This window comes from Accipiter gentilis, chromosome 18, assembly GCF_929443795.1.
Source record: "Accipiter gentilis chromosome 18, bAccGen1.1, whole genome shotgun sequence".
Lineage (NCBI taxonomy): Eukaryota > Metazoa > Chordata > Aves > Accipitriformes > Accipitridae > Astur > Astur gentilis.
Genome location: NC_064897.1, coordinates 6,295,651 through 6,307,798, shown reverse-complemented (window position 1 = coordinate 6,307,798; position 12,148 = coordinate 6,295,651). Strand labels below are relative to the sequence as shown.

Below are 12,148 nucleotides of genomic sequence, written 5' to 3'. Positions count from 1 at the left end.
ATGACATTGGTCATACCATCCTTCCTTACTATAATTAGAGCATATGCTTCTCAGCCCAGCCACAAAATCAACTTACTAACACTTTTTAATGAATCTGATAGTCACGAAGAGAATAAAAACGTTTGGGTTTTTTTTAAATTAATGGACAATAGTAGGGGGGTTGCATGGAACTTCAACAGTCTTCTTTGGGGGATACATGTGCTGTTCGTTTTCTGTTATCCATAACATTTTCACTACAGACATCATCTCAAGCATCCTCTGTTGCACACCAGTATGTAGACACAGTGAGACTTCCAATGTATTGTTTATCCTGATCATGAGATTTTTCCTGACACATTGAACAGGTAATGTGAACACATTGTCATTTAAATAACTGCCTTAAATGAGTATTTCCTTACCTTTTTGAACTCTGTGACTAAGTCATGTGTATGTCTCTCCTAAAGGCAGTCCCACAAATGGTACATCCATTCTACTGCTCCCAGGGAGTCTGGTACTAACATGGGAGGCTTGAGGGAGCTTTTTTGTTCCTCTAAAGCTCAAGTATGGCTATGCCTCTGAGACTCTTACACTATGATGCTATGCCAAACAAATATAATGAAACTGCTAGCATGGCAGCTTGCTTTACACTTGTAATTTCATGTACTATTCAAATTAATAAAGCATGTTCTAAGGGTGCAAGTGTGACACTCTTTGCATCACAGAGCTCTTTTACATTACTTATGCCTCACATAAAAATCAATACCACAGGGAATGAAGTTCAGGAATCACTATAGCACTTCTTGTCACAAGGGTCATTGTTGTTACTACTTAGTGCTACAAGTGTATGTGGAACTCCAAGAAATAATGAGTCATGGGTAATCTCTGACATTGCTGAAGTAGATTAGCAGCAAAAATGGTGGCGAGCAGGATGGTGAAAGGAAAGACAAAGATGCAACAATAAGTGTTTAAAGATGGTGTGGTCAATGCAAGTATCTTGACATTTTGTAAGTTTTCACTAGCTTGTTCATTTGCATTAATTTGTATCACGCCTCCTTAGATATGGTTCAGAGGTCAGATGGAAGAAAGATCTTTAGACTTAAATGAAGAAAGGACAAAGGCATCAGGCATGGATGGGTACATGAGAGGAGGGAGCTTGATGAAAGTAGGGAAATGAGATAAATGAAGCTGTAAGAAACTGAGGAGATCTAATCGCACTATGGGAGCACCTGCAGAGCTGAATTGGCTTTCTTCCTTTTTTCTTTTTTTCTGCTAAGCAAAGCATTCAGGGACACCAGGGGCAGCTGCCAGAGGTCAGGGCAACTTTTGAAAATTGGCTTGAAAGGAAACAGGGTGAGAAAATAAAATGCCAAGCAAAACATAGTACTGTAACTTATTTTTTGCTATTGATATTTTTGCTTTGAGTGCATGTTCTGTTCAAATTTGGTCAAGTTATGTTTAGTTTTCCTAGTGAGACATTTCAGTGTCCTTTTAACTGCATTTCAATACACCTACATCTGGACTGGAAAATCAATTGATCTGTCTTCACTGAATCTACCAAGTCATCTTACCCTTGACTGGACAGACCACAGCACCTCCTGGAATGCATGTATCTATATATTCTTTTTGAGTATATTGCATGAAACATTTCTTTACAGTACAGATTTAGAGATACTTGATCCTGATCGTATATACATGGATGTGAAAGAACAACTCCACTCTGCTGTAAAAAGAGTGCGATTCAGAACCAATTCTTTGTCTGAAAATGGGAAGAGTTCTACACTTAGGACAATAAGCTAGAAATAGTTGTGATGACTTGAAGAAGGCCAAATGTCCATGTAGGGATAAATATGAATCCCACGATGCTGGAAGTTTGCCAGTACAGCTGCCAGACACTTATTGAAAACCATGTGAGCCAAGGTACTTTGAGGCCAAATGAGTGCTCAGAGTAGAAAACGATAATTCCCATCCTGAAAACAAAGAGCCAAATCATGAAATTTTTACTCAGACAAAACTCATATTGACGTCAGTGGGAATTTTCCCTGAGAATGGTCTCCAGAATTTGCCTCAAACATACAACATGTGTATCCACTATACATTGCAAATTAAGGCTGTGTAGGTAATGATCCATTCTGATAAGAATATACAATGTGAACCAATCTCTCCTTAATTTCTCTTTGATTCAGGAAGAAAGTGATAATAGAATTTTGCAAAGCATGCATGACAAACATCTGTATTGCTAAGAAAAAATAGAACCTTTGAAACTATCCCAGATTAACAGACCAAAGGAGTTATCAGCAAAAAATAAGCCAACCTACTGCTTCATTTTTACACTTTAAGGAAAGTCAAAGAAATACTGTGAATTCATTGAACAGCTTTACCCTAATATGCTGAACACAAGCAGAGCAGCAAAGCATTGCACACTGGTGGGAAGGAAGGTTTCCACAAATGAGAACTGGAATAACCCAGCTGCTGCCCCAAATCAAGATGGAAACTTGGAATGAACGGAACAGAGAGCCCAGCTGTTCTCTGTTGCAAGAGGGTTAATTATTACAAATCAATGACTAAACCCTTCTATTTCTTATGATGATGACACGGAGCGGGGGAAGTGTAAGGAAGACATTGTCATTCACACCAATGATCTCTTCAGACTGTCCTAGTAATGGATGTTCATCCAAGGAAAAGTACTTTCATATTTCAGCATACACGAAGGCATCACTGGTAGATGTTCACAATCTTTTTAGTCTAGATCACTTGCATAATAAATTTGATTTATGTAAAATTAAAACTAAAACTTGTTTAAGTCATCTAACATTATTACAAGTTTAGGGATGTTAAAAGACAAAAGCCGCTGTACAAGTACATAGGAATTCAGCTATCTAAGGTATTCTAAAGCAACATAAAACTAAGTAGTTAAAAAAAAAAAAAAAAAAAAAAGGACTCATAAGGTATATTATGGAAATATATTTGCCAGATAGGTCGATATAATGCTTTTGTTTGGTCCCATTGAGCAAGAACAGCAGTAGTGTTTCAGAGGATTACCTGCAAAACTAAATTTTGAAATATGGCCTCAGATTTTTAAGTGCCCTCAAACTAGGACCAAACAACCAAATGCTGCCATTGCAATGGCAAGATATCACATTTTGTGGGTAACTGTAGCAGAGTATAGCATCATTTATTCTTGTTCATTATTCAATTCAAAACCAACCCATCTAAATACTCCTACATTAGTAAGTGGAATTGTGTGAAGCCAGATGTCCCTTGAACCATGGTATTGAAAATTTTACTTGAGAATATTTATTCTACTGCATGATAAGTCATTGCTAAAACAAATGAGCTGACAAACATAAAGAAACCCAGCTGTAAAGTTGGATGCTAGCCCATTGAAATGGGGCATCACCCAGCTTGTCAGTGGAACAACTTCCAGCTTGACTTACTGCTCTAACTTTGATAAAATACTACCTGCCCTGTAGAAAATTTAAAATGTCTGTGCATATCACTGTAATGTTTATTGGGTTTAGTTGTCCTATGGTAGTATCAAGTAGTTGCAGTCATGGACTAGGACACTTTAGCCACTATAACCCTTTCCCCAAATAAATGTTCTTAAAGAACGGAGTCGTTGTCGTCCCCCGCCCCCGCCCTTGTGCACTGTTCTCTTTTTGTTTTTTGTCTGATAATGTGTAACAGTGGGAACACTTGGCTGTGAGGGTACTCTTTAGGGGAGCATGTTTATGGAAATTCTTCTCTGTCAATATTTAAGAATGAGTGTACTTTGGATGGATTACAGATTTGTAGCTCTCTCAAAAAGAAATACAATAAACACTGCATAATCCTTTAATTTGATCTAAAATAGCTGGTTTGCAAATCATAACGTTATGGCCTCAAGAAAAAATATCGCACAAATTAGCAAGGTTAGAAGTCATCAGTTTCCTCCAACTAAGATACAGTATTTTAATTCTAAGCAAGATGAAAATCATGAGACACTGCACCTTGAACTAGTCATTGGTCCAAAGTTACATATTGCACATTATGTACAATGACCCCAGGAAGCTTAGAAGTTTAAAAGAAGATCACTGATGCACAAAAGGGGCATTTTGTAGCTTCATCCTGTTACAGCTGGTCAGAGGTCACAGATTTTACATCTATGATTGAATGGGCAAGTAGCTGTCAGAGTTGAATGCTAAATCAAACTTACAGTACTTCTATCAATTCCATGGATAGAACTACTGCAAATGTCATTAATTTCCCTGTCTTTCCCTTACCTGAGATAGATAAACGAATGTAAGGTAAGAATGTTTCTAGCATGCCAGATGTCAAAAGTCTCTATCAGTCTCTCCCATTTTAATAAGGGTGCCTCATAAATAGCCCAGGAAACTCTCTTCCAGGTAATATCAGATTGGATTTTTGTTTATGAAATCGTATTTTCTCAGCACTGGCTATTTTTAATATTTCTGGAATTTTCATTTCCCTGGAGTTTTCTTCCTTTCAGCCTCTGTGCACCTGGAACCCGTGGCTTACAGGCAACCTGGCTTACTAGGTAAAAGCTATGGGACTCTACATAACATTCCAAGGTACACTTCCCAAAACATCTTAAAGCACATATATCAGAGGCAAGCTAACAACAGCTTTATAATATCCAGAATTATCTGGTTCCAGAAGGTGTACATTTTGACCAACCCCTGTGTTTCCAAACCTTTCTGAAGTTTTCAAGTCGAACAATGTTCCAAGTTAGAGCATTGGCTCCTCACTAACGTCGAGAAATACAGATACTTTAACTAATCTGAACTAAAAATCTCTTTCACCATAAATATTTGTTCAGTCTTTATTAATTTGTTTCAGCCATACCATTGCCTCTTTTAATTGTTTCCCACAAATGTCCCAATGACTGGATTTACAGCCAGGAATGTTAATGAAAACAACTTCTTTGAAGCAAACACGAATGCTGAATTTGTAGTCAAAAGCTTTTATAGTTGAGGCTTGAGTTTCACAGCAGCATAGTCCAATCTAAGCCTGGGCTCCCATACTCTCAGACTCAATTCCACCTTGCACTAGCCACACGTTTCCATTTCTGTCCTCACACTGATACCACTGCACATGCAGCTGCATGGTATGACCAGGATAAACACCCCTACCCCTCATACCCCTGGCTGCCGTTCAGCTGTATCAGCTGTCCGAACTGTTCACCACTCGGTGGTATGATTGCCAGCATGCACGTAAGAGGAAGAACAAGATCACATGGCTGGGATGGTAGCACCACAGTAGTGTGCAGTTAGATTGGCTTAAGCTGCTGTGCAGCTGCAATCTATAAATGAAGTTGCACGCTACAGATGAGCTGATTTAATGGTTTACCATTGCTAAAAGGGTCTTCCCAACCCACACATTCTTCTCTTCCCCTGCCCAATGCCCTGATTATGCTATGTGAAAACTTAACCAATTAATTGGTCCCCTCCACCACAAACACTGTCCACTTTATTTCTGGAATTATTTCTCCACAGGTTTAATCAGTAGGTTCAGGTGATGGATGAGACACTACAATTAGTAGCATGCAAGTAAGGAGGGAATCCTCTACCTACTGGTATCAGTAAACTGTTGAGGCATTTCATGCAGCTTCACCCTGTGAGTCTAGATCTTCCAAACAAAGACTTCGGAGAATAACATGGCCAATATAATTTAAAAAAACCCAACAAACAAACAAACAAACAAACAACTGGTGTCTTAATTTTATAAACTGAGGTAAATAAATTCACAGATAATCACCTCAGCAAAAAAACATGAATTTCAGAAAAGAGAGAATCACATCCCCCATTAAAGTGAGAGAAGAGTTTTGATTTTCATTTAGAAACTGTGCCACATAGTTTAGGTGCCTGAATTTACATTTTGGATGCATTTGTTCTGTTAGGTCTAAGGATGCTGGTCACCCACCTTCTATGGAAGAGCCAACAGTATCTGGATGTCTAACTTCCAGACTCCTTTAAAAATCTCAGTTCAAGATGTCTGCCTTAATGCACTCATATTTGAAAATGCTGTGATAGGTATACGTTCAGAGATGGTGAGAATTTCATTATTGTGTAATGAACTATTACTGGGCAAGCCACAGATCAGAAGCTTTTCACACAAACCTACGCATAAAAATGGCAAAAACTCTCTACACTGCCTAGAAGAAATGTAATCTTGCAGTAGAAGTAGCAGAGTAGGATGGAAGCTGGAAAATGAGATCTAAAGAGTCAGTGGTGTTTTACTGATTTGAAGTCAAGATCCAGAATCAAAAAAGTGCTTATGTTTTCCAAGGGTTAGAATTATTTCTATAGCTCTGACCCAGAGATGTGTGGATGAATCTAGAAGAAAACCACACACTTATGTGCTCTTGGAAAGTAATGAATAAAGCAAACCCATTAGCAACTTGTATCAATAAAATGTTGTTTCACACCACATAATCACATATTTGATATAAGTATCATGTGGGAGAGTTTTTGTAGGCATGAGTTTGCAACAACATTGAACTACTCATAAGTGTCCATATGCACATGAAAATGAAGGAAATCAAACAAAAAAAAAAAAAAAAGAAGCATAAAGCAAAAATAAAGAATAGGAAACAATTCTGCTGAAATGAGAGTTCTGAAACTCTGTATTAATTTTAAACAATTAGCAATTTTGGCTGTCATTAAACAATATCATGAAGTCTTGTTCTTAAATTTTAAAAGTCTTTCCCAAGTACAGAAGTACTTTTAGAAATAAATTCCACTGTGTTTAGTACTTCATGCAGATTGACAGAAGAGCTACTTCTCATCTTAATTTAATCTTGATTAATCTTGCTGTATCAATGACACTTCATGGGAAAAATCACAGAATAAATAAGAATGACAAACAAAATACTTTGCAGAAGAATAAATGACATTTAGGTCCCTTTATTACAGTTCATTAAAATAAGAGTTTCTTAACTCATTTCCACATTATTTACATATGCAGTTGGGGTTTAAAAAAATGGCAGCCTCCATTCATACACACGAGTAAATGCAAAATGCATTTTAAATTTAAAAGAAAAAAATCTCATTAAAAACAAAGTTCTTTCCCCACACAAGAGAATTCATAATGATGTGGTGCCGAGGTGTCTGGAACAACTGCGTGAACTAGGACCAGATTCTGATCTCCTTATTAACACCAACAGCAGGTTAATCTTGGAGGCTGTCAGCATATCTGCTTAACCTAATACTGAATCAGCCCAAGACATCGTCAGTGCACAGGAAAACTGATTTTGTTAGGTGCCACAGAGGAGGACAGAGGGGAGGAAAAATGGGGCTGAGAAAAAACAGTAGTGTCTGAGAGACCTTTGTATGAGAGAGCTGAGAGAGGGAGTAATGTGACTTTGAGGGACCTGAAAAATGCCGACAGGGTTTGTGAGACGCTGGGAGAGGAGAAGGTCCCTCTCCACCTCCTCATACCCGTCTCCCTCAGAACATACACCCTGTTGCACTACAAGATCCCCTACACTCACTCCATATCTTGCCTGTTCTGCAAGAAACACATTGCTGGCAAACCTTGCTTACCAACCTAGATCTCCTGGGTCACTGGGAAGGAGGAGAGGAAGAAGGAAAGCCCTAGAGATGGTCCCAGTTCCTAGAGGGGCAGTGCTGATAAAGATACGGGATGTGGTAGGTCAAGGCAGAGAACTATTGGAAAGCAGGATTCTCCTCTCTGTTGCTCCTTTCCTCTACCAGTAGCTCCTATTTTCCATCGTCCATGCCATGACCATGCCCTGGGCAGCAACAACCGGAGTAGAGACCTGTACTGCACAGGCTGGAAGAGCCCATTCCAGCTCCTTGTCCGTAGCTCTCCAAGCAACTGCCCGCCTCTGCGCTTACACCAGAGAACGTGAAGATGTGAGTCTCCTCTCCGAACTCAGGGGACTGCAGGGCAAAAGAACTCATGCCACCCCGGTGACCCAGCCTTCGCGTGGCCCATCACAACATCCTGAGGAATCAAGACTACCTATAAGGAATCAAACAGCTTAGAGGCTTGTAGACAATTCAGTCCTGGAAAAGACAGAGGAGGTCATTATAATGGAAAAGGAATAAAAGAAAGGAAATGAAAGTGTGTTGATACGTCTGGTAGAAGACAAATGGAAGAGGAAAATTAACTAGAGCCCCAGCATATTGTGGCACATCTCTGGATCAACAGTCTTGGAATGAAAAAAATGTAATCGTATATCTTTACCAACCTCTGGCAAGCAAAGGGTTTATCACCTGCTTTGGTTCATATAGTTTACAAATTAAAACATGTTTAAAGTGTGCCTTCATGTGTAATTTTTTAACAGAGCAACAGCTGGTACTAAATAGTTTCCCCTAAGGCCTGAGGGATAACATCCGTTTTTTAACATTCCTTCTCCAAGTGTCCTAATAAAACCCCCATCCCCCTAAACATAGCACTTAAATCTAATGTTGAAAGGACTTGTTCAGAAGATCAGGGCTATCCTAGGATCGTTAAATAATTAGTGTTAACAAGAGTTTAATGAGAGTGACAGAAGATTCACTGGAAGGAGTGATGAAACCCAAGGAAAAGCAGTAAAAAAAAAACACACAACAACACAGAGAGATCAAAAATATTTGGAAACATGGGCCCAACAGGAAAATCAGAGTAGGCATGGGAAAAATGTGAGATAATGCATCTCATTGGCACAAGAAACCTGAGGATGTAATGAGGATGAGAGATTTGAGACAACACAAAATATTGTAGCTATACATTCCCCTTTTACAATTACTGACCATTTTTTCCCAAGAGGACTAAGCTATGAATACACAGTCATTTTATTAGAGTCCGCTTTTCACTCGTCAATTTTTTTAGGCAAACAAAAATACCTTATACTGCCTGTTTTAGTAGACACTATTAGAACTTCAGGAAAAGGAGTCTGCTCCTATAATTTGCAAGGGGAAAGACAAAGTGAAAACATCAAATTAATCAGATCACAACAAATTTTGAAAATGTAGTAGAGAAGATAGATTGATTTAAACCATGATTGAGTTAGGAAAGAATAGGATGTATCTGTAAACATATTTAATGTCACCAAGTCTGCTTGCTATTTAATTCTGTCTTGCCCAATCTACCTTCCTTATTACTTTATCTTAATTCAGTGATAATCCCCAGGGTATTATCAAGTCTTCCCTTAAGGGTTCAATAATTTATTTCTTTTAAAGTCATCAAATAGCAAAAGGGGGAACGAGACTTTGGGAATTAGAGTTTGCAAAAAAAGTTTTTAAACATTTTACACAGCACAGGATCTTAACTTAAATTTGTAACTTACCAAACATGTTTCTAATGAAGACAGACATCTAAGTTCATCCCTGTTGTACTGAAACAGTATAACAGCATGACTATTTGAACAATAAGAAGACCTCCACTTGTTGGCATTTCAGTTAGTGTGGACTCTCTGTCCATTTATTCTTTTGAGTTCTGCTCCAAATTCTAAGATTTCTTCTTTTATAATTGTATTTCTATTTCAGTTTACATAGGATTGTTGGTAAAATGAGGTAAAACCTCTTCCACCCAGAAAACCTAAAGCAGGAACATCCTGGGTCCTAGAAATACAATTTCGGAAGGGGAAATGGGAAGCCAATAGTTTCTACTCCCCACATCATTAATTACAGTCCCTCAGTATTTCTTCATGAGTTCCTTCACAATTAGAAGAGGGTGTGGATTCTGCCACTTCTACCCCTGCTTTATTGATCACTGTATCCCTTATCATACAACCTGAAAAACAAACAAATGCACAACCTGTTTGATTGGGTTACGCTAACACATATCTGTGGCATGACACGTTGAGTGCTTATTCACGGTATTTCCAAGTTTTTCATGGTTCTGGTCTGGGTTTGTTTCTTTTCTTTCCCCCTCCCCTTTAGTTATCAGTTGCTCAATTGCTTTTCAACACAATTATCTATGTTACAGTTAGTACCCAATGCTACCTATTATTTTTGTGGATTTCAGATGTACAAACGCAAATCCTCTAAGCCTGTATGGCTGCCAGCTGCAAATATGCATGCAAACCTTAGGGAGTCTGCTTTCTCAGACTGCCGTTGCCAAGATATTTACAAATAAATGGACTAAATTAATCTCTCGTGTGACTCTTTTGAAGCAAAAGATTTGGCCCAGTGTGCTTAAAGAAAGTAATTTTACTGAAAATTTTATAGTCAAGAGTCCACAAAAATTACACTGAAAGCATTTATTTCAATGTAATATTCACAATGTACTTCTCAGCTCTTCAATTTTTATGGTTGTTTTCCTCCCTGTTTTGGTTCTGTAACTTTGCTTTCTAAAGAAATTGATAATAATAAACAACTTAACCCCATCTAGTCTTAAAATTGTTAAACCTTCTAAACTTCTTCCTTGTCCCTTTCCTTCTTGCTGTGTTAAGTGATCCTGTGCATTCCACTTCTAGTTCCTTCTGGCCTAACCTGATCAGATGCAATTTTCCATTTTCCAACACTTGTAAAGACTTCACCACCATTGAAACATGGTACCAAAATCTCTCTTACAGACAAATTTATCTTCATCTTTATGAATCTAATGGATAAAAGGTGAACAAAACCTGATCTAACTTTTGAATTCTTGCTGAAGTACCAAGAGCTGACAGAAGATGATACAGCACATGGCTTTTTGCTTAAGATGTCAGGTCAAGAGACATGTCCATTTTGAGCATTATTCTTCAAGAAACAGCTGGATCAACTAGAAAATGTCCAGAAGGGAACAAGAATAAATAGACATCTAGAAAATGATTTAAGAACAAAAACTGAAAGAGCAGAGGCTAGTTTATCTTAAAAAAAAAAAAAAAAAAAAAAGGTGACAGAGAGATATGATATTATGTTGAATTTTGCTGAAAAGAGGACAGAGGCAATCTCTTTATCTTTGAAAGAAAGAACAAGAAAAAAATGAACATTTAGCAAGGAGATAGGAGATTTCAGTTAGACACTAGGAAAAGCTTATTAGCAGTACGGATAAATAAGCAGTAGAATAGATTGCCTAGGGAGGAAGTGAAATCTCCACTGCTGGATTTATTTAAGAACAAATTAGACAAACATCTTTTCATAATGATTTAAGTAGACTTGATCCTACCGTGCACAAGGGATGGCCCCTCAAGGTCCATTCCAGCCTTATTTTTATGATTCTATGTTCCTAATTCTTCAACTTGTGCTGCGATGTGTCTGGCACTTCTTCACTTGTCATAAACAAAGGATTCTTGCTGATCCCACAGTTCCTGTCCACAAACTTTTACCACTTCAGAGCTCTTCATCACAGGACCTCACAAACCTGGATTCTTTCACAGCATTTTGCAAATACTAAGCGAAACCTTAGGATTTTGTACCGCAAGTGATGAACTTGAAATTCAGTAAAATCTGGTGGGTTCGTGAAGTATGCTGCAGAGCCAAGAGTTTGCTCTCCAGCCTCTCTGTACTGAAATTAGTACAAAATTGCTGTTGTTCCAGGGAGCAGTATGACATTCTACATAGGACAAGCAGTAATTTCTGATGTGCTGATGCACTTGGTCTGCATCACAACTTACAAACTGTGAGTACTGGGTTATACTGTGAGCATCACCCACGTCATAACTGGATAGAGAGTAGTGAAAAAGCTGAGAAACCAGAGGCAAAACAGGGGAGGTTGTAGTCAAGTCATCAGCAAAGGAATACTTGGGAGGTCTCCCTTACACTAAAGACATTGCTAAAGGCTGCATTTTGGGATAGTGATGGAAGAAGAGGAATACTGGAGTCTGCTGTCTGTTCTCAGGGTTATTTTTGCATTTTATCCAATGGTTCTTATCTGAGCAATAGACAAACGTGGAATACTATTATCACGATGCTACATTATGAAGTTCATGATGTCAGCTTACTTTTCTTCTACATTATTTGCACTCTACATCATGTTTGAGCAGAGCTTGAGTAGCAGGGCTGGAGGCTTGTATGTGGTCTGTTGTTTAAAGAACTGTGCTGGAACATGAAGAAACGGATTTAAATCCTCCCATCAAACCAAGGTAGGCCTAAAACTCACCTTCCAGGAACCTGACCACATTTTATTATGTCAATGAAGAGAGCAAGGCACACTGAATTGCTCCATACAGGTACTCGGCTCACCATTAACATTAAAAGACAATCTAATTTCTGCAGTTCTGAACTAATTACTGAATACA

The 12,148-nt window shown here is 38.3% G+C and overlaps 1 protein-coding gene across 1 annotated transcript in view; it reads right to left on the bottom strand.

Annotated features, from left to right (window-relative positions):
• Positions 1 to 12,148, bottom strand: part of ANO2 (anoctamin 2) — a 199,877-nt gene that overhangs the window by 102,994 nt on the left and 84,735 nt on the right. The gene's annotated exons all lie outside the window — the stretch shown is intronic.